The sequence below is a fragment of the Vulpes vulpes genome, chromosome 7 (genome assembly GCF_048418805.1).
Source record: "Vulpes vulpes isolate BD-2025 chromosome 7, VulVul3, whole genome shotgun sequence".
NCBI lineage: Eukaryota > Metazoa > Chordata > Mammalia > Carnivora > Canidae > Vulpes > Vulpes vulpes.
In genome coordinates, this window is record NC_132786.1 from 71,038,148 (window position 1) to 71,063,866 (window position 25,719).

The 25,719-nt window shown below is 40.3% G+C and overlaps 1 protein-coding gene across 32 annotated transcripts in view; it reads right to left on the reverse strand.

Moving 5' to 3' along the window:
• MKLN1 (muskelin 1) overlaps positions 1 to 25,719 on the reverse strand; it is a 322,363-nt gene that overhangs the window by 223,391 nt on the left and 73,253 nt on the right. For 7 of the 32 annotated variants that reach the window (XM_072764031.1, XM_072764015.1, XM_072764026.1 and 4 more), the window contains one exon: positions 16,901 to 17,010. The exons of 20 other annotated variants lie outside the window; for them this stretch is intronic. The gene's annotated coding sequence lies outside the window, so the exon portion shown is untranslated. Of the gene's footprint in view, positions 1 to 16,900; positions 17,011 to 21,335; positions 21,400 to 25,719 lie in introns of all 32 variants that reach the window. 5 more of the 32 variants (XM_072764032.1, XM_072764014.1, XM_072764028.1 and 2 more) reach the window with 1 other exon arrangement.

Below are 25,719 nucleotides of genomic sequence, written 5' to 3' on the forward strand. Positions count from 1 at the left end.
ATGTCTTTTATGAATTTTTCTATTGAAATATTTGCCTTTTAATTATTGATTTGTAATAGCTCTTTATATTTTAAGGAAGCATCCCTCTTCCCCCAATTTTTTATTAGACTTTTGACTATTTATAGTGGCCACCTTTATTTTTCATCTCTAAACATAATACCAGTCACAATTAATTCACGTGCTTGATGGGCAAACCAAATATGAAATTATTTGTGAAATGCTATGAAACATAAAATAGTTTTATCACATGCTACCCAGAAATCAAGATCATTGGCCTACAAGTCTAACATGAATTTGTAGGCAATTAGGCTTCTATTCTTGGCTCTGACAGTACCTTAAAAAAATAAGAAATTAATTTAAATCTTTTCTATCATAGTTATTAGGAATATTATAAAAATAAACAGTGATGTCAGATATAAAAGTGCTCTGAGATGTTTAGATGATTCCACATAAAACCAAGTTTATTGTTGCATTATTATTCTTTTATTTTCTTTTGAAAAATCTAATTAATCTGGTCAAGTATGTTATAACAGGAAAGGCACTATATTCATCACTCTTGTTACTTCAGGTTCATAAGTTATGTGCTGCTCACCTGCCCAGATAGTCCTTTTCTCAAACTTTTCTTTACTTGAAAACAAAATGAGATCCATCAGTGGAAAAACTCTTCTCCAATAGAAAGAAATGGTTTTTAAAATTATATAGTTTTATAATTAATTAAGTAAATAAATAATATTTAAAGGCATACGTAGACAAGTCTTGCTCCTTCTGCCTCCACCCTGCTCCCTATGGTTTTGTATTCTTCCAGTGTTTATGTATATATATATATATATATATATATATACACAAACAAATAAATATCATCAAGTCCTCTTTTCATTCACAAGAATAGCATACTATATACATTATTTTTTACTTTGCTTTTTTAAGCTAAACAATATATCTTCAACAGGAGACCTTCAATAGGATGACATTTAATGTAAACAAGAGACATGATGACACTGGCATTAAACAAGAAAGGTTTAAAATTCCCATGTCAGTTGGTCACCATAATTACAGAAATTTAGAGTTGGATAGTGTGGTAAAAGCTTTGCTGGTCAGTCATCAAACCCTGTTCCTCCTTTTCCTGGGCTCAGGACTGTGTTTTAAGCCCCCTTTGCAGTTGGGTGTGGCCATGTGACTGAATTCCACTGGATAGAAAGAATGTGAGCAGAGTTTATGTGCACCACTTCTGGGTCTAGCCTATAAAAGTCTCCCCACATAGTCCTCCGTGTTCTTTCCCTGTCTGTCAGCAGAATGTCAGTGCCTACAGACATCTCATAAGCCACATGTTGAAGATGGCAGAATTACAAGATGGAAGGCCCTTGTTCCTTAAACTACCACTTGGAAGAGAGCCACCCACCATGAACACCCATTTTGGATGTTTTATGAGTGAGAAATACATTTCTTATCATGTCTCAGGTTTGATACACAGATTTAATACTGCAGGTATTATTGCCATAATTAACATAGACTACAACCTCAAAGTCTCTCTAGTCCAATGACTGACATATGGCAAGTACTCAATAAATGTGTTTGGATGAATGAGTGAAAACTTGAACACCTCTGGAGATAAAGAGTTAATCCACTACCCTATCAGTTAGTTTAATACATTTCAATCAGCTGGAATTATTGGAAAATTACTTATATGAGGCTAAAACCCTTTAACTCATACTCATTTGTGACTGCCCTTTCCAGTCACTCAAAGTAAGTCTGAATCCTCTTCAAGGCAGCTCTTCAATTATTTAATAATACTTCCTCTCATTCCCTCTGTGACGAAATTCTGGTCTCCAAGCTAAATAGTCTAATGTTTTTAATTGTTTTTATTGTGTTACAGTTATTAAAAATCTTATCACCATCTTTACCCTCCTCTGGGCACTTTTGGTTGGATTTGTCATTGTTCATCGTTCAATGGGTACTCAGAACAGAACAGCATACTCTTGGCAACACTGACCAGCCTGGGAGGGTACCAACTGCCTCTCCCAGGCAAGACTCTGTACTTCAATAAATACAACTTAATATTTTTTTAACAGTCTTAATAACATGGTCATATCACCTGCTGACTCATTTTGAGCTTGTGGTCAAGCTTTCTACCCTTCTCTCTCCTCTCCTCTGCCTCCTATATATACCACAATGTATTATATGACCTTAGACAAATCACTTCACCTCTCTAGGACTAATTTCTTATGTGAAAAGTGAGGTGGTTGGACCAGATGATTTCTGAGTTGTTTCCCCTTGCCTCATTCTAATATCCTTTGACTCAAAATAGGAAGTTCTAAGAGAGCTCACATTGTACTTTTATGTAGAAATCTTCACCCATAGCAATACAAGAGTATAAATTTGCCTGGAAACATTAAGCTCATCAAACAACATGAAACTGTGTGGGTAATTTTTCTCAGCTTACATTTATAGGTACGTGGAATGCATGTGGTAAATTGTATACATACACGAAGGCCAGTGGACTATGGTAAAATATAGTGGTCAGGAAAAAAAGTAAGGCACAGGCAAAATAATAATAATAAAATTTAAAAACAGTGAGATCATGAGGAGAATTAGGGTTTGGTTTTCTTAGAAGGAACACTCTATCATTTTTTAACCCAAGGGAGAACAGCCATGAAAAAGAGGATATACGTCTCATTCAGAGGAAAGCTTGGTTTGATGTGTTGTCAATTTCGTCATCTCATTTCACACACTGTCCAAAAGTGCCAAAAAACAAAACAAAACAAAAACCCACACTCAACCAACCAATGGCCAAATAAATGGATTTGCTGTCAAGGGAAATCAAGTCTCCATAACCCTTGCCCTGGGTCAATTTCTTATAAAGCAGACATCTTCCATGATTTTAGCTGATTAATTTCTCCTGGTATTTCTGCATGATTATCCTCCATCCATCCTAAAAGGCTGGATCCACTTTCCACCCTTGGCTGAGATTCTACGCATTATTATTTGACCTCTTTTGAAAAACTCATTGCCAGCTTTATAACCCGATCTGGGCACACCCCCCATTGGGGCCTGCATTTCCTGTGGATGATGCGTTGGTTTCCTAGGTGACAGTGGGAAGGAATAGACCTGTTAGCTTGTGGCTTCTGACTCACTCTCTGCAATGGACGTCACAGAATCGTGGCTGAACAAGTGGATGCTGAGAAAAAACATGTGCTTCAGGGAGCAGCGGGGCTCTAATGGTTAAGACCATCCCATTGTACCAGCTCTCCCTCCCACTAAGCAAGCCAACAGACGGACATAAATACCAGATCTGAAGAAAACAAGCAACAGATTTGAAACAAACCTCTCTCAACTCCCTGTCATATAGAAGTGCACAGTGGAGTCCTGTATACCATCCCATTATTTTATTCCTTTCCCTGTTTACAATTTCCTTTTTTTTTTAAAATTTTTTCTGGAATGTGAAGCACCAGGATTCTCTCTCTGAAATGTCAGTTGGAGGCTCAAGAGCTGGAGGTGGAGACAAGCCAAAAACTCACCAAAAGCCTGTTGACTGAGGTGACAGCTCTTTCTGATCTTTCACATTTGCTCCCTGAGAGGGGAAAGGTAATTCACAGTAGACTAACCAATTATCAGAGCCCAGGATGAAAAATACATTCTGTTGTGAAATTAATCTTCAGAAAGGCTGGATAGAGGCAAGGACACACACACACACACACACACACACACACACACACAGGTGGAGGTGAAGAAAAGGAGAGAGAAAGATTAACTTTCTAGCTACCTCTTTTTCTATCAACTGAACCCACCAACGTATGAGGTGGGGGGGCGGAGGGGAGGGGGAAGACTGCCTGGGTTAAAAAACATAGAAGAGTTCCTTTGTCCCTTACATCTGAACTACTAAAGACTGAATGGATTCTTTAGATTCTTGAATTCCTTAAAATGACCAACAAACCTAAAGATTCTCTATTGGAGATAATGCATCTTGTTTTCCACAGAGCCTTAAGGGATGCTTTAAATAGCATCAGCAAGCATCCGAATGAATTAGACAGCAAATGTAGGTTAGCTTTATTTAGACAGATAAAGACAAGCAGAGAAAGTTGTCTGGTTCAAGGGCAGTGCAGCCTGACACGACAGCGTTTCTCAGAGGAGGGGAAATTGCTTTGGGAGAGAGAGGTATTTTGGGCAAAGAGCAAAGTTCCTTGGATCGCCAGGGGAAGAAGCAGTGCTAAGTTCTTCAGTACAGGGGAGCAGGAAATAAGAGTGGCCTGCCACTCATTAAAGGGAAGATGTATAGATTTAAATTATAAAACAGAACTTAGCATCCCTAAATTCACACATGCATCTTCTTTTCTCTCTCCTATTCCTTGGGAACACCATCAGAAAAGACACACTTCCCAGAACAGGAGCTGAGGTAAGGGGTTTATCAGACTCCTCTGGAGTGAGACTCAGTATCCCTGGCAAGTTCTGTGTCAGGAAATATGTTCAGATTGGAGGGCCACCCCTGGAGGTGGGGAAGCCCAGAAAGCAGGGAAACTGGCAAAAATGGGGGTATCCACTCATTAGCCCAAAATGTAGGTGCCTGGAAAAAAGTTGCTGTCCATGGATTTGGTTTACTTTGTCTCCCTCTCCTTCTCCTCTCTTTTCTAAAAACAAATTCCTTTAAAAAGCACGGGGTCTAGAAGAAGAAAAAAAAACTTTCTGGTTTTGTTTGATTTTACTATGAGGTTTATGGTTTCTTTTCTTTCTAACTTTTTGCTGTTTTATCTTCAGTTAGCCAAAGCCAAATGACATTTGATGTCAGTTTGTAGCCTCATCAATAATTTGTTTTAAAAATAAAAAACAATTTCGATCCTTCAATTACAAGGTTTCTAAAGTAACACTGGATTTAGACTTATAAAAATATCTTCAGAAAAATCTAAAAGTTTAGATTTGCATAGATTTCCATTTCCTCCAAATCTAATTTTTCTATGTTTCTTTTTTTAAGGGTCTCACAACTTCTGAAAATTATACATCTTTATATGTTGCCAAGGCAGGTATAGCATAGGGGAATATTGTTATAACCCTGTCATGAAGCAAAATTTAAACTTCATTTTGAATTAGGCATTTATGCCACTTTCTTTGTACTTACCATTCATTAATTCATTTCCTTCCTCTTTCCTTCCTTCCACAATTATTTACCAAAAACCCAGCATATGCAAACAGTGAGCATCAGACTTATTTGTTCCCTTTCTCCATACTGGGGTCTTCTCTTTCTCTAATCATTTCCTCTGCGCTCTGTCTACCCCAAGCCCATTCACTCCTTACCAGGTAAACTAGCATATGGACCAGTAATTGATTCAGTTGGGAACTACTGTTTTGCACTTTAACTAAAGCACTCAAAACTTCCTTAATTCACTTCTCCAAACTCAATATACTTTTAGCTATTTGTAAAATTGGCAAATCAGTTAATCATTTTAATTCTAAGAAGGAGATGGAAAGCCAATTCCTGTGACTATATTTGTAAAGTAATAGTCAAAAGACTCACATGAGACCTGATGCCATGCTTTTCCAGTGTTATATTAACTTTTTATAAAACCCTCTCATCTAATGTAGATCCTATAAAGTTTTCATTTTTGTAGTTGCAAGAATGAAATCAAAAGGATGACTACTCTTTTATTCCTTTTTGGTAAAGACACATTTTTATATGAACAGAAATGAAAAAACTTAACATCCCTGGGGGGTGTCTGGACGTTTATTCAGAAGAGTGTGTGACTCTGGATCTCCGGGTTGTGAGTTTGAGCCCCACATTGGGGGTCGAGATTATAAATAAACAAACAAACATTATAAATAAATAAATAAAACATTACTTATAAATAAATAAAACATTCCTGGGATCTATATTTCTTGCTCTGACATCTTCAATCACTTCACTATTATTAGATTATCTTTATTAAAATCTCCCAATTTGTCCTAATAATGAGACCTTTTAAGTGTTCTTTAATAAGTCAACCTCAGAACTTGTTTTTAATATTTTTTTTATCAGAGGAATATAACACTTGTATATGGAGGCAGCAAAGCTATAATCAATCACTAATCCAAATAAATGAAGTATGATGTATGTAAGGTAAAAAAGATTATAACAAATTTTGTGTTTTTCTGTGTTTTCTATGTTTGCTACCCTAAATATTACTTCAGTAGTTTTAATAATGCTCTGAAGAAATATTTTAATAGTATTTGACTAGATAAAATAAGAGTCACACGTTTTATTTTTGTTATGTGACATTTGTGGCTCTTCAGCATGACATTGGCATTCTTCCTCTTCTGATGCAACTTCCTTCTCTGTTTCATTTTGTTTTGGTTGAGGTTATTTCAGCCTCCCCCCTTCTCTGAGCAGTCTTTCAGTTTGTCCATGAGATCCTGAGCTGTCACTTCGTCTTCTGAATATCCACTTCTGTTTTCTGTGGCAACACCTGCAGATAAACATCTAACCCACTACCCAGATGGACACCCTCCTCTCACTCTCAAATGCACGTGTACCCAGGTATGCACGCACAGGCATGCGCAGCCCTTCCACCCTCCCCCAAGGAAGCTCAAGCAATTCCAGCTGTTCTCTGGCCCTGGCAGCAGAAGCAGCATCGGAGCCTCTAATGTCAGTTCCTTGACTAGAACCAGCACTACTAATGCTGCTGCTGCCAAGGACGGATTTATGTTGTCTGGGCTAAAGAAAAGACCGCTGAGCAGGGGAGAGATGGTACAACCAGATGTTTCAGGCTGCATGAAGTGATCAGAGGGAAAGGAACCAGAGTTGGGGTTCCTCCACCTGAAGTGTTTTGCCCCCATTGTTGACAGCCACATACTGATATTTCTTTTTTTTTTTTAAAGATTTTATTTATTCATAACAGACAGAGAGAGGGAAGCAGAGACATAGGCAGAGGGAGAACCAGGCTCCCTATGGGGAGCCCGGTGCGGGACTCAGTCCTAGGACCCCGGAATCATGACCTGAGCCAAAGGCAGATGCTCAACCACTGTGCCACCCAGGTACCTCAAGTATAACCTCTTTCTGAAGCTTTTCCTGACAGGCTGACCATCCCTTCTGTACATATACCATCGTTGTTTCATTCAGTTGTTTACCTGCCCCCTACCCTACACTCATTAGATTCAGACTTTTAAAGGCAGAGACTTTGGCTGATTCATCTTTTACCTTAGTATCTTGGCACATAGCAGGCATTCAATAGATGGTGGATGGATGAATGGAATTCATTGCTCCCCTCCCATGAGGGAAAGCAGGAACTGACTTTTGGTGGAGGGAGGAAGGGAACAGTGCCCTAATAGGTGTCTTTTCTCCTCTTTAAAATTAACACTGGAAGGAAGAATAATAGCATGTATGCAAAATGCCTTAAAAAGAAGATTCACTGCCTTAGCAACCTCTTGGTTTATAGCATAGGGATCAAATGTTTATACAGAATATGGGACAAGTTGCCATGTGAAATCACTTGGTAATATTTTTTTTTTAATTTTTTAAATTTATTTATGATAGTCGCACAGAGAGAGAGAGAGAGAGAGGCAGAGACACAGGCAGAGGGAGAAGCAGGCTCCATGCACTGGAAGCCCAACGTGGGATTCGATCCTGGGTCTCCAGGATCGCGCCCTGGGCCAAAGGCAGGCGCCAAACCGCTGCGCCATCCAGGGATCCCTCACTTGGTAATATTCAGATCAATTTGAGAGTCCAACATTTGAGCACTCATGCATTGGGAAACAAAACAAAAAACCTAATAATTAGCAATTTTGTTGGTAATAAGGTAGTAGAGTGCCAGTGTAGCAGATAACTTCCTTTTGCAACTCAGCAGGTATTAAAAGTATTCTAAAGTTTCTGTAAGACACCAAACCAAACACTTTAAATGCACTTTGTTAAACAATCAAAACCCTGTAGACCTAAATTCATTTTTTCAAATGGTCACATACTGCATTGTTTTATAGGTGTGATTTTTACTTCCTTATGGATGGATAGTTAGACTCCCTCCAACTTTTTGAGAAGCGAATGTTGTAATAAATAATCTTTTTTTTAAGGTTTTATTTATTTTCTCATGAGAGACACACAAAGAAAGAGAGAGACAGGCAGAGACACAGGCAGAGGGAGAAGCAAGCTCCATGCAGGGAGCCTGACGTGGGACTCGATCCTGGGTCCCCAGGGTCATGCCCTGGGCCGAAGGTGGCGCTAAACCGCTGAGCCACCCGGGCTGCCCTGTAATAAATAATCTTAACACATATATGTAACATGTTTATATAAGTAACCTTAACATATCTGTCATATTTTATATATATAATAATATATAATAAATGTTCTTAGAATGTGAAAAAAAATAAAATTAAATTAACATTGGAAATGAAGAGACTAGTGTGATGGTGTGAAGATGACCCTCCATATGTGAAAATAACAAAAAACAGAGCAGCTGCTTGTCATCTTCCCCATCACTCGGATCTCTTCAGGTGACCAATAGGTAAGCCTGACCCTGTTTATAAGATTAAGGCTTTGAAAAACTCACGAGCGTGAGAAGAAACTGTTGTAGCAAGGAAGGTTGCATTACTAGCAGGAAAATGTGGCACCTATCTATTAAACTGATTAATACAGGGGATCCCTGGGTGGCTCAGTGGTTTAGTGCCTGCCTTTGGCCCTGGCTGTGATCCTGGAGATCCGGGTTCGAGTCCCACATCGAGTTCCCTGCAGGAGAGCCTGCTTCTCTCTCTGCCTGTGTATCTGCCTCTCTCTGTGTGTCTCTCATGAATAAATAAATAATCTCTAAAAAATTTAGAAAAATATAAAATGTTTTAACATTGGGGTATCTGGGTGGCCATGGTTGAACATTCGACCCTTGATCTCAGCTCAGGTCTTGATCTCAGAGTCGTGGGATCGAGCCCAGCATTGGGCTCCATACAGGGCATGGGGCCTACTTAAAAAAAATTAAAATTAAAAAAATAATGTTTAACATCAAGGGATAGTAAGGATAAGACAGAACTATGTTAGGTTCATTACTCGCATGATCTCATTTTAATTTTCACAAAAACCCATAAAAGAGATCTGATTATCTTTATTTTATAAACCAAGACAATGAGGCTTAGAAAGAAAGCCATCCTGGTACTAATACTCAACAGAGCTTAGATTTGAACTCATCTGTGTGACCCAAAAGTCACACTTCACTCCTCTTGAGTCCTCTTCAGCTGTTTTAAAAACACTGGCAAGTTTTCAGAAAGGTTGAGAAATAGAGGTTGAATATTTGTGAGCACCGACAATGGATCACATACGAGGCAGGGCTTCATGGCAGGGGGATGAATAAACCGCCCTCCATTCAAGGAGCTAAGTAGCTAGTGCAGTAGCTACACACATGACACAGGCTGGCCAACCAACAGTGAAATAAGGGCCGCTGTGACAGGGATGGTCATGGGCTGCTGGAGGACTGGGGGAAGGAATGGTTGGTTTGGTTGTGGTGGAAGAGCAGGGAAAATCCACAAAACACAGGAAGGTGGCATTTTGGAAAGACTCTGAGGAGGCTGGGGGAGGGTCAGCAGGGGTTGGGACACTGCATAGTAGGGACACTTGTTAGGGGAGCTGGGTGGAAAGTTCAGTGAGGTCAGCGCATGGTTGGAATACTGGAAAGTGAAGGCAGGTTGGAGCCAGCCCATGGAAGGCTCTGAATAGGAGCCTGAAATTGAAATGGGGGAATTACTGAAGGTCTTGGGGTTGGAGAAGGCAAAGAGCCAATCAAAGCCTTGACTAAAACATTCACAATTATTGCTGAATTTGTCCTGACACCAGATCACAAGTACACAAAGTACACAAAATAGGAAAATATAGAAAATCAATATTCTTAATCAAGACTCAGAACAATGTCCTGCTTACTTCTGAGGAAACACAGCAAATGAAGGGACGTATGCCTGAATCTCCAGCTCAAACCCAGGTCACTGTCTTCCACGTTGGCCAAGAATGATCCCATTCTCATAATTTGTAAGGCAACCTCATCAACCCAAAAACCTGGGGCAACAAATGCAATCCCCTCCTCCCCACCAAAGAAAAAAAATTCCAGCCAGGAAATGACAATTCCTTTCACTTCCTTCCTTTCTTCAGAGGCCAGCCCGTGGAGATTGCTTAACTGTTCTCTTGCTGATACACCAGAAGAACATCCTAGAGTAGGAATTGGATCCCGATGGCTTAATTGAGTTAAAAAGAAAAGTGTAGATTATCTAAAAGCCTCTCGATAGTTTCAGAGTGGCTTTCACGTCTCTGAAAGCCCAGAGGCGGCTCTCAGTTCCTGGGTTAGGGAGGAGCTGAATGAATTTTCTAGCACAGAATTCAAAAGCACTGGAAGTCAGCAGTTCTGAAAGACTGCAGAAAGGGCTTGTTTACATTTTTCTCTTGGGCTGAAACCCATCTATTTAAACTTTAACCAGAGACAATTATAAAACCATGGTTAGCCAGGGATGGCAGGCTGCACAAGACAGGAGACAGATGCCAACAGTCTGGCTTTGGAGGAGGAAAAGATTGAGAATATTTTGAGGAAAGGGGTCAAAGAGGAACTACAAAGGAGGTTTTGGAAGCAAAAGGTGTCACCTAGGCTCATCTTTGGGGAACAGGGAGGGAAAAGTGGAGGAGGGGTGGGAGAAGACAGGCAGGTGGGCACGGAGACTGCAGCTTCTGATGCTGTAGGGGGCACTGGGGCTGTCACCATCCTGGCAGCTCAAAAGTCTCACTCAGGCAGCTCCATGGTTTACCCCTTTTCGCCCATCTTGGCTCAAAACTACATTAGCCCAGGGAGTCAGCACCTCTGAGAGGTCTGCCTGGGGCAGACACACCCAGCCCACCAGGTCACAGGCTCTCTTCCCCGAAGGCCCAACCTCCTCTTCAATTCAGGTTTTCCTGGCAAAGAACCATTTTGGAGCTGACGAGCAGTACAGTGATGTCAGAGGAAATACCCCACTTGACAAAGGATTGTGCTCCAATTGCCGGTAAACTGAATTCCTTAGCATGCTCTGTGCTGGGTCCTAGGATTTGGTGAGTCCCAAGAACACACTCAAAGAGAGATAATCGTTGCTGCAAAGTGAATGCTTTTATTTGGGATTTGAGGATGTCTGTGGACCTAACATTGACATTAGGGTCAGTTTTAGGTGCATATACAAACGTGGGGAGATCTACAGGACACCAGCTCCCCAGATCTCTGTGTAAAGGAGCCTGACATTTCACCCTGAGATACCCAATTTTTTTTTAACTTTTTGGTTTTGAATATTAAGATGCAAATGCAATATACAGAGGAGAGCCCATGCCTCAGATGTTAGCAGCTAATTTCTTAACAGGAATTCATGTTCTACTAGGGCCAACCAGATTAGAACTAGGGCTCAATAGGAGGGAGAGCCAGGATACACGTTCTGGAGACAGAGAATGGGCAGAGGCCTTGGATTTATGAGCAGGAAGCTGGCAGAGGTCATGGAAGAGTCCAGAGACAAATATCTTTCTCTATAATGATGAGACCCAGTCCTTCAACATAGGTCAGAGTTCGTGAGGACAACAGAAAGACAAACTCATCCTATCTTCCTGTGGAGTTTTCTTCTCTGCTAACCCAGCTTTTACCAGGGAAAGCCATTTGGGACACAGCCAGAGGGAGATAAGGAAGGTCAGAGGATCTGCAGATATTCAGGGCCATGGCATAGTTTCCCAGGGCAAAGAGGCCAAAGTCATGGGCTCCTCTCCAGACCAGTTTGCTACTCTCACCGGAAGATCTGTCCTATGGCTCTGAACTGCACTCCCAAGTCCAGCCAACCATCTAAAAAATTCATGATGCTGTTCACAAGGGTCTGGATGGAGAATGTGGGGACAGCTCCCTAAAAACTCACCCCAACTGGGGACAGATCCCAGGGTATTATCATTGCTTATGGGATTGAGGGAGAGCACGTCATATGAGGTGTGACATAATGTAACACTTTTTTATTAAACATATGCTAAAATTTTATTTCTTAACATTTATATGAGTAGAAATTGCTTTCTGGTGCCCTGATCTCCAGAGAGAGGTCTGGTTCTTATGCCTTCTGCAGGATGGAGACTGTGAACACATGACTGCTGGCTGGTATCCCAAGCACCACACAGAAATTTCAGAGGGATCCGCACATTGCCCAGCTCCTACCAGAGGTGTGAGACCTGGGAGAAGATATTTTATAAAATCAGCCCTGAGATCTCCAAAGGAAATCCTGGGAGACTGTACATAAACCAGAGAGGCAGCATAACGCAGGTGTCCCCCCACCATACAAGAGTAGAGCATTCCTACGAATCCTTTCATAAGCTGAAATGGCATGAAGCAAAGAAGCTATTACCATCAATTTATACAAAATAACCTCTCTTAGGCTTTCCTGATACCTCAGGACACATCTTGCTAACAGATGCACAAAATAAATCGAGATAAAGCACAGATGTTCACAGACACAGTTCAAAGCTATGGTGACTTGGTGCTGAGATACTGGGTGTAGTTCTCGGGAAAGGAGCTTGGTGGGGACATTCTCACTGCTTGGGGTACATGCTGCCTCTGGACGGGCTCTGTGTAAAACAAATGCTGAATGTACTGGTTTTGCCTTTTGCCTTTTTTTTTTTTTTTGTAAAAGCAAAAATCCTTTTCGGATTTCTTTTGGTTAGCAAAAACGAATATGAATGTGGGTCTTTTGTAAAAACAAAGTGGTGTAATTTTTTTTAAAGAATTTTTAAAATTTATTTATTCATTCATGAAAGACACACAGAGAAAGAGAGAGAGAGAGAGAGAGAGGGAGAGAGAGAGGCAGAGACAGGCAGAGGGAGAAGCAGGCCCCAGGCCAGGAGCCAGATGTGGGACTCGATCTCGGGCCTCCAGGATCACACCCTGGGCCAAAGGCAGGTGCTAAACCGCTGAGACACCCTGGGATCCCCATAATGTATACTTTCAAAAAAGCAAGGATATGATACGTCTATGGTGGTTAAAGGTATGGATTTGGGAGCCAGGCTGTCTGGACTCAGATTCGGGCGCTACCGCTTATTTATTTATTTGTTTGTTTGTTTGTTTTAGATTTTACTTATTTATTCATGAGAGAGACAGAGAGAGAGAGAGAGAGAGAGAGAGAGAGGCAGAGACAGAAGCAGGCTCCATGCAGGGAGCTCGATGTGGGACTCGATCCCGGGACTCCAAGGTCACGCCCTGAATAGAAGGCAGGTGCCAAACTGCTGAGCCACCCAGGGACCCCCCCCCCCCTCACCCCGCCAGGTGCTACCGGTGGCTTATTAGCTTTGGGACCTGGAGCAAGTCACTTAACCTCTCTGGGTCTTAGTTTCCTCCTCCATATAATTCGGGCAATAGTAGTTCCCAGTTCATAGGGTTGTTGTAAGGCTTAAATGGGTTAGCATTTAAAGGGTTAAATGGGTTACTATTGAAAAGCACTTTGAATATTACAGTTTAAAAATAACATGATCAGGGCCCTGGGTAGCTCAGTGGTTGAGCCTCTGCCTTTGGCTCAGGTTGTGATCCCGTGATCCTGGGGTCCTGAGATCAAGTCCTGATCCAGCTCCCCGCAGGGAGCCTGGTTCTCTCTCTGCCTGTGTCTCTGCCTCTCTCTCTCTGTCTCTCATGAATGAATGAATGAATGAATGAATAAATGAATCAATCAATCAATCAATCAATCAATCTAATATGATCAGATCTCCAGGCCTGGAAACCTCGCTTACTCTTATGATTGGCCCTGTTTCCAAGAAGGCCTGGGTTGGCTGTGGTCTGTACCTATCCTCCGGCCATACCAGCTTGAGAAAATAGGAGAAGGATACCCCAGTACCTTTCCCTTCCACGCTTCTTGTCCAACATTAGGCAAGGCACTTCTGATCTATCTACCCTGAAGCCTAGCAACATGCATGCCCAGGGCCAAAGCAAAGTCAGAACCGAGGACAGGTGCCTGGGGAAGAAACAGGGAATTCCTGGGTGCAAATCCCTGAGGCCCTCGGCAGGCTCCATGTTGGTGCTGTAACTGAATCCCACACTTACCTGTCCTTCATGGATACTAGGCACAAAGCCAAGTTTATAGAACAGAAGGAAAAGCCCTAATTGAGAAAGGTAGGAAAAGCAGAGGAATGTGCAGGTGGCAGGAAGAAGGATCATGGCAAATGAGAAAACAAATACATGAAGAAAAAAGTAGAAAAGCTGAAATAAGTACAAGGGAACTTTTTTTTTTTTTTTTTTGTCTATTTTTGACCAAGTGGGGGAAAAAAAAAAACAAACCCACAAAAGAATAAACCAAGCAACTAGAATCAGTCTGAGCCAGGGAAGGGAGGGAACAGGCAGGAGAACTGCAAATATATGCTAATTACCTCATCCTTCCTCCTGTGCCCTGCAAGCATGGCTCCAGAGCCCATTTGTACATTGGCCTAGTAATGATTTCATTTCACAGACTTCCTTCCACTATTTTTTTTTTTTAAACAAAGTCCATCACAACTCTGTTTTGGGAAATAGAAACAGTATCTATCTTTAGGAAATGTAAATGCCAAAAAAAGCTCAGATAAGCATAATTGAGAAGTAAAGAATAGTTGGTGTGACCAGGACAAATATCAAATCACAAATATTTGAAATTCTTCCTTTTCTGAGCCCTAAGGAGAGAAGTGCCTTTGTTTGCTGAATTGGCTCACAGAGGACCTGGGCTTTGCTGTGTTGCATAGGATGTTGGATGACGAAAAGAAGCCAGAGGAAGGTCAAATATTTGTCAAGAGCCTACTATGCATCAGGCATTCTGTGAGATGCTAGAAATTTAAGAGCAAACGAAACAGGCCCCTACCCTTTTTTTTTTTACTTAAAAAAAACTAGTAAATTGTACATGACAAAATTTACCACCTTTTTTTTTTTTTTTTAAGATCTTATTTATTCATGAAAGACACACAGAGAGAGAGGCAGAGACACAGGCAGAGGGAGAAGCAGGCTCCATGCAGGGAGCCCGACTAGATCCCGGGTCTCCAGGATCAGGCACTGGGCTGAAGGCAGGCGCTAAACCGCTGAGCCACCCCGGGCTGCCCATCTTAACCATTTTTAAGGGCATAGTTCAATAGTGTTAAGTATGGTTACACTATTGGGCATCCGATCTCCAGAACTTTTCCACCTTATGACACTGAAACTCTATGCCCATTAAAAAACTCTCTCCCGGGATCCCTGGGTGGCACAGCGGTTTGACGCCTACCTTTGGCCAGGGCGCGATCCTGGAGACCCGGGATCGAATCCCACGTCGGGCTCCCGGTGCATGGAGCCTGCTTCTCCCTTTGCCTATGTCTCTGCCTCTCTCTCTGTGACTATCATAAATAAATAAAAATTAAAAAAAAAAAAACTTCTCTCCCTACCCCAAACCGCTCTCAAGGCATAGGCCACGATCATTTTACTTTCTGTTTTTATGAACTTGATTATTCTAGGTACCTCGTGTCAGTGGAATCATAGAGTATATGTGTTTTTGTAACTGGCTTATTTCACTTGGTATATCCTCAGAGTTCATTCATATTATACCATGTGTCAGAATTTTATTGATTTTTCAGGCTGAATAATATTCAACTATATGCATATGCCACATTTTGTTTATCCATTCATCTATTGATGGACACTTGGGTTGCTTCCACCTCTTGGCTAATGTGAACTGACACTTTTAAGTAGCTTATCCATTCATATTTGGATTATTTCTTTGCCCATCACTTGGCCTAACTAGATAGTTAGCTGCATAAGGACCTGTGTGATTTATCTTTGTATTCCAACTTCCTATACAATGCTGGCACATAGTAGGAACTCAATAAATGTTTGTTGGCAAAATAATTTATTTTTATACTTCTTAATCACTACTGCTGCAGCTGGCTGTTTTACATATTTTAATAAATAAGTTTTGCAATTTTAATGAATGCTATTTTGATTATATTTACATACTAAGCTAGTTTATATGAGGGATTAGTATAAAAAATCTAAATCTCAATCAAAATCCACTTTCTAGATGAAATGCCATTGACAATTCCTTCTCATTCACTTTGCTTAAAATCAGCTCTTGCTGATCTTATTCTTTTCCTTCCATTCCTTCCTTTTTAAGTCATAGCATTGTCTAGATATTAAAGACCTTATTAGGGGTCTCCTCAATTCATGAGATACCCTGTTGAATAAGGCTAGCATGGGCCTAGGATTTGGTGTGCTCAGCTCAAAAACTTTCATTGAGGGTCATTTTGTATGAGGTACAAGATGAACAAGGCACAGCCCGACCTTTGGAGGAACTCACAATCTTATCATTCTGTCTGGTTAGTCTTGGCCCCAATTAAACAAGAAGCCTCAGTTTTCTCAGGTGTTGGAAATAATATTTACCTCCATTTCTCACACTGAGTTGACAAACACAGATACTGTAGCATTCACAAAACGTGAGGAGCTGAAAGATGTTGTGAAAATTCTGAGTAGTATTGTATTTGATGATAACTACTATGTGTGGTGTCAGTAGGGGTAGAAGCTAGTTCTGTAATTCTTTACAAAACAGACATTTGGAATTATGATATCTGGTCAAGAAAGCATAATTCCATGCAAATCTTTGGGGGACTTGCTCAGCTACAAACACAAAGCAATGGTCTTAAAAATATAAAAGAGAAAGATGAAAAGAAACAGTTGGACCAAAATGTGAAGTCTTCTAGGAACCAGGAATACAAAGCAGAATGAGATTGAAGACATGGCCCTGTTGGGGTCCAGGTGTGAGGCAGAGGATGCTGCAATAGAGCCTCTGCAGGGTTAGAGGGACTAAAAGTGAGGGGAGTGAGTGGGAAGCAGAACCAGGTTCACTGTTTGAAACTACAAATGGTAGTTTCAATACAGGGGCTAGACTGAGAACCCCCACCCTCCCACACACAAAGTGGCTTGTTGAAGAGGCTCATAAAAAAAAAAAAAAAAAAGCTCACCACTCTCTGAAGATGGGCCTTGCAGGAAGAAATGATCAGGCAGGAAGACAAGGAAAGGCACATGACAGGAAACTGGATCACAGTCCTCTATGACTGACCCTATGGCATCTCTATTATCACAGTAAGGGAAAAGAAAAGAAAAGCCCTCTTTAATTGGGTAATATGATTGTCTACAAAGAAAATCAAACAGACTATCCTGAAAAGATATTAGAACTGAAAAGACAACCCAGCAAGGCTGTAGGGGTGTAAGATCAACAAGCAAAATTTAATTGCAATCCTATAGCTCGGTACTTATCACATACAATAGTTAATGGCAAACAAAAGACACACCATGTTTAACAGCAATAAGCAACGAAGTGCCTAGGAATAAATATAACACAGATGTGGGCTTTTATTCATAAATTAAATGATGTTGATTTTATATATAAAATATTTTTATGGAACAAATTAAGATTGAATAAGTGGAGACCTATACCATATTCATGAATTGGAATATTCATTAAAATGAAGATGCCATTTCTTCTAAAGTTAATGCCTAATTTCAATGCAAACCCAGTTTTTAAAACCCCGACCTGATTATGTAACATGGAACAATAATCAATTCATTTATGTAGAACAGTAAAGGGTCAGGGGCAACTGGGTGGCTCAGTGGTTGAGTGTCTAGACACCTTTGGCTCAGGTCATGATCCCAGGGTCCTAGGATGGATCCCACATTGGGCTCCCTGCGGGGAGCCTACTTCTCCCTCTGCCTGTGTCTCTGCTTCTCTTTGTGTGTCTCTAATGAATAAATAAAAGCTTAAGAAAAAAAAAAAGAACAGTAAGCCATCAAACTAATTATAGTAGGTGGGAATGTCTTTGGTTGCAAGTGAAAAGAATATACAACTGAAAGTGGCTTAGATGATAACAGCTTTGTTATTTCACATCACAGGATGTCCAGCTGTAGGCAGCTTCAGGATTGGTTAATTGAGTAGCACAATGATATCACTAAGACCTGGGACCTTTTCATCTGTTGGCCTAGCCATTCTTAGTGTGCTAGGTTCCAGTGTGTCCTCTCAGGGTGGCAAGATGGGTGCTACAGTTTCAGCCATCATGTTTTCCTCCAACTCTGTACAAAGATAGGAAGGGCAGGGCAGCCTGGGTGGCTCAGCGGTTTAGCACCTGCCTTTAACCCAGGGCATGATCCTGGAGACCTGGAAACCTAGGATCGAGTCCCACGTGGGGCTCCCTGCCTGGAGCCTGCTTCTCCCTCCGCCTGTGTCTCTGCCTCTCTCTCTCGGTGTCTCTCATAAATAAATAAAATCTTAAAAAGAAAAAAAGATAGGAAGGGCAAGTCCTCTTCTTTTGTACCTTCTTAAATGAAAAGAAAACTGACCTATCCTCTCCAACATCCACCCTAACACAATTTCCACATAGGTTTCATTAGGAAAAGATGCAATACATGCCTATGGCCAAACCAGTGCTAACAGAATGTAATTACTATAATAAGCTTAAACTAAGCAATGAGGGGTAGGGTTCATGGACACCTGAAAAAAATTTAGGTTCAGTTAGAAAGGAGGAAGAGACAGTATCCTTTGGACAGATAATCAACCACAATACTCAAGGCAATTTTAAAAAGAATAAGTCAGGAGGTTTGCCCTACCAAAAAATCAAAATTTAAAACCAGAGATTTTAAACAAACCTTGAGAGAAAAGATGAGTGTTAATAAATGTGTGTTGGAATACTTACATATGTATTTCCTATTTCACATCACAAGATTTTAAGTTTATTTAAAGACCTAAATGTGAATAGTCAAATTTTATATCTCTAGGGAAAATATGAGATTGTCTATACACCCTTGGGATAGGAAGAATTTATTAAATACAGCACAAAAGAATAAAATATCAAGGAAAAGCTGAATAATTCTACTAGTTAAAATAAAAATATATCAACAAAGTGAAGACAAGCATAAGCTGAGAAGAGATATTTTCCCAGACATACAACAAACAAGGTATTCATATTCAAAAATTATAAAGAACTCCTGCAAAACAATAAAAAAAAGAAACAACGAGAAGGAAAATTTGACAAAGGATGTGAACAGGCAATTCACAGAATAGAAACCCTAATGGCCAATAGACATATAAGAGGATGTTCAATCTCACTAGAAGTGATGGGAAAACAAAATAAAATTATAAAAAGTTACCATTTCATAACTATACATAGGCAAATATTTTAAGATTTAAAATTACCAAAACTTAGCAAAATGTGGAGAAATAGGACTCTTAGAAAGCAAAATGATGATCTATACATATAATCCTAAAACTCAGCAGTTGTTCTCTTGCCTAGATTAGTGGTTCTCAACCAGAAGTGATTTTGCCCCCTAGAAAACATTTGGCAAGGTTTCTGGTTGTCACACCTGTGTATCAGGGTTGCTACTGGTACCTTTGGGGTAGAGGTGAGGGGTGCTGCTAAATATCCTACGCCACAATAAAGAGTTATCTAGTTTAAAATGTCAGTAATACCAAGGTTGAGAACCTCTGGCCTAGAAAAACTCTTAGGTAGTGTATACCAGAAGCTAGGTATTTAAATGTTAATTGCAGTATTGTTTATTATACCAAACAACAGCAAACTCAAACCAATCCACACATCTATAGTGCCAAAAAATGGAAAAGTAACTTAGGTATTTTATTATTTTTTAAAAGAATTTATTTATTTATCCATGAGAGAGAGAGGTAGAGATATAGGCAGAAGGAGAAGCAGGCTCCCCTCTGGGGGCTTGATGCGGAACTCAATCCTGGGACTCCATCCCGGGACTCCAGGATTACACCCTGAGCTAAAGGGAGCCGCTCAACCACTGAGCTACCCAGGTGTCCCAACTTGGGTGTTTTAAACAAGGGAATAATGTATAACAGGTGAGATTAATGAATTAGTTCTTCGGGTTGAAACACGAAAAAACCTAAAAAGTAATGATGACTAAAAAAGTATTGCAGAATGTTATGTACAGTGCGATATGGTATCCCTTTACATTTTACAAATATAAAACAATACTATATATTGTTTATGAATATGCATATATAATATAAAAGTATAAAAACATGCATGAGAATGATTTATAGGGACTTCAAGATAGTGATTACTTTTGGGAAAAGGGGGAAAATAGAGAAATGAATGAGATCGGGAGTAGACAGTGGGTTTCATCTGTTCCAGGACTTTTTACAACAAACAAACAAACAAAAAACCCAAAAGCAAGTAAATCAGACATTAGGATTTGTTGAGTATTTTATACATAAATGTTTGTTAAACTTTTCTATATTTTTCTGTTTGTAATATTTATGATAAAAATATTTTAAAACATTTTAAGAACTGCATCTGCAAAAATGAGTATTCTGTTTGTTTCAGGAGCATAGAGTTGGTGAAGCAAGCCAGTGTTTCCAGAAGAAACTGTGCCATTCCACAGGGAAATTAGAAAAGGAAAAAATGACCCCTAAATGAAGGAGAATGTATTCATTTAAACACCCCTCGCCCAGGGATTCTTGGCAGGAAGAGTTTGCTTTCCTGCAGCTCCAGTGATTGGTAGGCTATACCTCTGTCCATGGTCCTATTCCTCTGCTTCAAACAACCTTAGAAGAATTCAGAGGGAGGTTCAAATTTGCAATGAAGAAAGACATTGATGTGTTCTAGATAGAGCTGAGAAGCTGAGAGAAGAGGAAATATTGTGGGTATAGCAGATCTTTTGAATATTTGAAAAGAAGTTCTGTCTGCAGCAGGTCCCACCAGCAGAAGGGGATCCTACGGGACAACCACCTTTGTAATATTGATGAATATTGTCTATCTGTGGAGTGAGCTCCTCTTGAGCTGAAGCCTGCTTGGTAGGAATGATACTATCATCTCCCTAACATTTCATATTTTTAATGGAAGGCCTTCTCATTCCTAATGCTTTTCATCACTTTTTTCTCAACACTGCTATAAGACCAGTCGATATTCACCTCTGCTTTTACAGTGAAAAAGAGACTAACTAAGCTTTCCAAAGACTTAGGCTCTTTCTATTAACCAATATTTTCACCTAAGCCACTGGGAATATATAAACAGCGAGAGTAACTCAACTGAGAAAGGTATTTTATGGGCATCCCATAGTAATCACCTATCTTTTAAAAAGAAACAACATTTTTTGAGATCCCAGGAGGTGTCTGGCACTGCACGAAGTGGTATGAGCATGAGAGTGCAGAACATAATGTTTGGGAACATGATGTTCCTCCAGGGACTTAAAAATTAATGCAGATCCAAAACTGTTAGAAAAATGTTGGTTGTAATAAATTATGGGAAAACAAAATGAAAGGTGTAAGGGCAAAAATCCTGAGCATAGTGACGAATTAGGAGACATGAAAGCAGAATATGATGAGCCAATTAACCTCAAGAGAACATAGACTTCACAGGATGGACAGATACACAAGATACTTACCCTGAGAAGTCAATTTTGTGGACTCAGTTACTTGTCCACACACACACAAAATCAATAGCTGTTTCTGATGGGCCACCAGCAAAAAAGGAAAAGAAAAAGAAAAAAAGAAAGAAAGAAAAGAAAAATTACTGTTCTTTCTATAGATGGAGTCTAAACCATCCAGCGTACAATAAAGTGTTTAAGGAAAAAAATATGTGGGTTGGCAAACTTTTAATCTACAAAACTGGTGATCTACTTTTGGTGATAGCTCTAATGGAAATAGATGCAATTGCATTTGTAGAGGCTGATTTTTATCAGCAGCCAGAAACTGTGCTAAAAGCTCAATTTGGCCTACTTTAGGTTCCCTGGGTAAGTTAGTGGGGGAATTTTCGCTGGGTTATTTGTTATATGTCAGAAGAGGAAGTAAAGCAATACATGAACACTGTAATATATAGGTGAGAAGCTATCTTAATAGAAATAGTTCTCTAGTCTAGGATGTTTCCCTACCAAGCTGATGAAAAGTACTTGGAAATGCAGGGACCTAACTGGTCCTCAGACTGAACTCCCTTCATTGCCCCAGCCTTCCTGTTTTAACAACTTTGATCTTGCTAACCTACCAATACTAGGAAAGTAGGTTTTGTATATGAATAGTCAGCTTCTGATTTGGGCTCCTTTATGGCCATTGCACCTTCATTCACTTTTATACTTATTTTTTTTCACATTCTCTTGTATTATAGTCATATGAAAAGATAAAAATGTCTAGAAATGTTTTTTCCATTGTGGAAGGAAAGAATTTAGAATCACTTCCACATGGATATCTAACAGGCATCTCAAACTGAACATAGCCAAAGAGAACTCTTGATTCTTTCCCTTAACCTTCTTGTATCAAACAACACCAAGAGACTTAACTAGAGTTTTACTTTTCTCATAAACAAGATGTCTGGCAGAAGATTATTTCTGGTATTGGTTCAGCTGGTCAACTATACCATCAAGAACCCACTGATGGTATTTCTCTTTTTTTCTTTTCTTTTTTTTTTTTTTTAAATTTTTTTAATTTAATTATGATAGTCACAGAGAGAGAGAGAGAGAGAGGCAGAGACATAGGCAGAGGGAGAAGCAGGCTCCATGTACCGGGAGCCTGATGTGGGATTCGATCCTGGGTCTCCAGGATCGCGCCCTGGGCCAAAGGCAGGCGCCAAACCACTGCGCCACCCAGGGATCCCCCTTCTCTTTTTTTTCTATGTCACCATCCCTAACATGTTGGCTTTTAATTGTTATGTCTTTTGTTTTGTAGTCACAAAATGGCTGCTGTGACTCCAGGCATTGTGATGGTGCTCAAGATAGCCATGTCTATCCCCAGCAGGCTTTCACTTAAGTCTCATTAGCCAGAAATGAATCACTCTTGGCTGCAAAGGAAATAGGGAAATTGAGTAGCTAGCAAAAGAGAATGGGATTATTATGATTGAATTATAGCAAACATGATTCATCACTTGGAGCTGGACATACTGTCACCCTCAACCAAGTCAGGGCTCTGCTAGCAAGGAGGAAGAGAAGAACAGCTTAGCTGTTAGGGTGCCTGGGTGGCTCAGTCAGTTAAGCATCTAATTTCAGCTCAGGTCATGATTCCAGGGTCCTGAGACTGAGTTCCACGTTGGGCTCCCTGCTCGGCAGGGAGTCTGCTTCTCCCTCTCTTCCCTGCTCATGCTCCTTCTCACTATCTCTGTTGCTATCTCTGTCTCTATTTCTCTCTCTCTCTCTCTCTCTCTCTTAAATAAATAAAGTCTTTTAAAAATCTATAAATCAATAAAAGAACAGCTGTTGAAAAGGGAATTGACACAGTCCACCATACGTCTTATTCCCAGCCTACCTGTCTCACTAAATAGCATCACCATCTGCCCAGTGCCTAAGCCAATAACAGAGGAGAGAACTTTGATCTATTTCTTTCTCCTATGTCCATCATAGTAAACCACTAGAAAGTTCTGTTGACTTTACCTCCCATATGTACCCCTAATCCATTCTATTCTCCCTGTCTTTGCCACTGCTGTCTTAGTTCATGTCACCATTGTTCACCTGAATTGAATTAGTGCAATTGCCTCCTGAAGAAACAGAAAAAATCACTTCCTTGTTTAAAACCTCCCATTGGCTTCCTATCTCACCTAAAATCCAAATTCCTTACTATGACCTTCCATGCTTAAAAGATCCAGTTTCTGTCCTCCTGTCCAACTTTATCCTGCCTCAGACTTCCGGCCATGCAAGCCTTCCTTCTCTTCCTCAGACTCTAACTTGTTACCATCCTGGGGACCTTCAAACCACCAGTTTTCTCTGCCTAGAGCACTATGCATTCTGATCTTTTCATGACCAGCTCCTCCTTGTCATTTAGATCCCCGTTCGAATGTCATCTCTTCAAAGAGGATATCTTTGCTGGCCACCCAGTCTAAAATGGTAAACTGGTTGGTCATCCAACACTTCATTTTATTTCTCTGTGTGGCACCTATCGTTGTCTAACATTATCTTGTTTACCTCGTTATGTATCATGTAATAAAATATAACTATTTTCCAACTTCTCCACGCTAGAATGTAAGCTCCATGACAGCAGAGACCTTGTGTGTTGTATTCACTGCCGTATTCCTAGCACTTAGATCAAGGCACATGGCAGGTTCTCATCAAATATTTCTGAGTGAATGAGTACATAAGAGGAAAGATTTTTTAAATGGAAACTTTAGCAATAAAAGAACATCTGTAACCTATTATCAGCATCCTTAGAGTTGTCCTTCATAGAGCAAAAGAACTTTGTTATTAAAAGATCTAAAATGTGGCATGCTTTAAAGACATCACAATTAATAAGCAATACTAATTTCTTCCACATCGTCTCTTTCCTCCTGTGTCCTACTTTTCAGAGCTAAACATGCCACATGTACTCTTAGTCTTCGTGCTCTATCAGTGCAATTATTGACTGCCTTCTCTACTGCCTTCTTTCCTTTTGCCCCCTTGATATGATTACATTTTCTCAACATTTTCTGATGTTTTAAGACAATTTAAAAGAAACATTTGGGCAATGTCCTCCTTTCCTCCGTTTTTGGGGGCTAGGATTTCAAGAAGGGGGAAAACCAAAATGTTCTTGGGAGAAGAGAGAAATACTTAGCATCTGAAATTTTCTGCCTTTCTGTGAGGTTTTCATATTTCTGTGTATGTTCTTCTTACAGGCTAAAACAGTTTGTATTCCCTTCACCAGAAAACCAGATTTTCATCAGGCTGTCCTTCAGGTAAAATGCTAAAATTGAAGAATATGGTAGCCTTCATTCATCTCCCTCTATGATCCTTTAAGTCCTTCCCACACCTTCTCAATCCTGAGGCAACCTTCTGTAGGCCCAGGCTTCTGGATCAGCAGCTGGCTGAACCCACTGGCTCAGCCTGCATCCCAGACATCTTGTGCATCTGGCAGGCCATGGCACATTGAAATTGTGAACAGAAGCTTTGAGAAGTTCATCTCCATACTGGGGACACAGCATCCTGGTGATGGTGACCCAGCATACTCCAAAATGCCCTTATGTTTAGAAATGTCCCCAAATACTGCTCATAAATTACACACAAAGAATCCCTGGACTTGCCAATAGAAAATAGCAAAATGATTCCCATTCTCAAAGGGCTTCCGTGAATATATTATACACAAGAACGAACTGTTCCTCTGTACTTAACACAGTCAGCCTCTCGCCCATCTTCACCTGCCATCACCACCCCCCCACCCCAGTACACCCATGTCTAGCTTCACACCTACACTTATCTCTTAGACATTCACAGGCCCCTGAAACATAACATGTCCCAAAATAGCCTTGGCAACATTATTGATCACATATCCGTAAAAAATATGGGAAAGTACAACCCCCAAATATATATATCAAAAAAATAAGCTGGGGACGCCTGGGTGGCTCAGTGGTTGAGCGTCTGCCTTTGGCTCAGGCTGTGGTGCCAGAGTCCCCGGATGGAGTCCCTCATCGGGCTCCCCGCATGGAGCCTGCTTCTCCCTCTGCCTGTGTCTCTGCCTCTCTCGCGCGCGCTCTCTCATGAATAAATAAATAAAATCTTAGATAAAAAGCTATACACAAATATTTCTTTAAAAACAAAAAACAGGAGTAAAACAAGTAATTTAATTATTTGATTCAATACTGTTGGGAGCCTATTTCCAGATCATATCTCAGATTAACTGGATAATTCTATTTCATTATGGTTATCAGGATTCTAAAGATGGCTCTCCAAGAATCCTATCTCCTGAACTTCAGTCAAATACTAGTCTAGGTACTGGTTCCATCACTAATCTAGATACTGCTGTGAAGGGATTCTGCAGATGCAATTTAAGTCCCAAATCAGTTTACTTTAAGATATGGGGATCATCCAGAGGGGCCTCGGT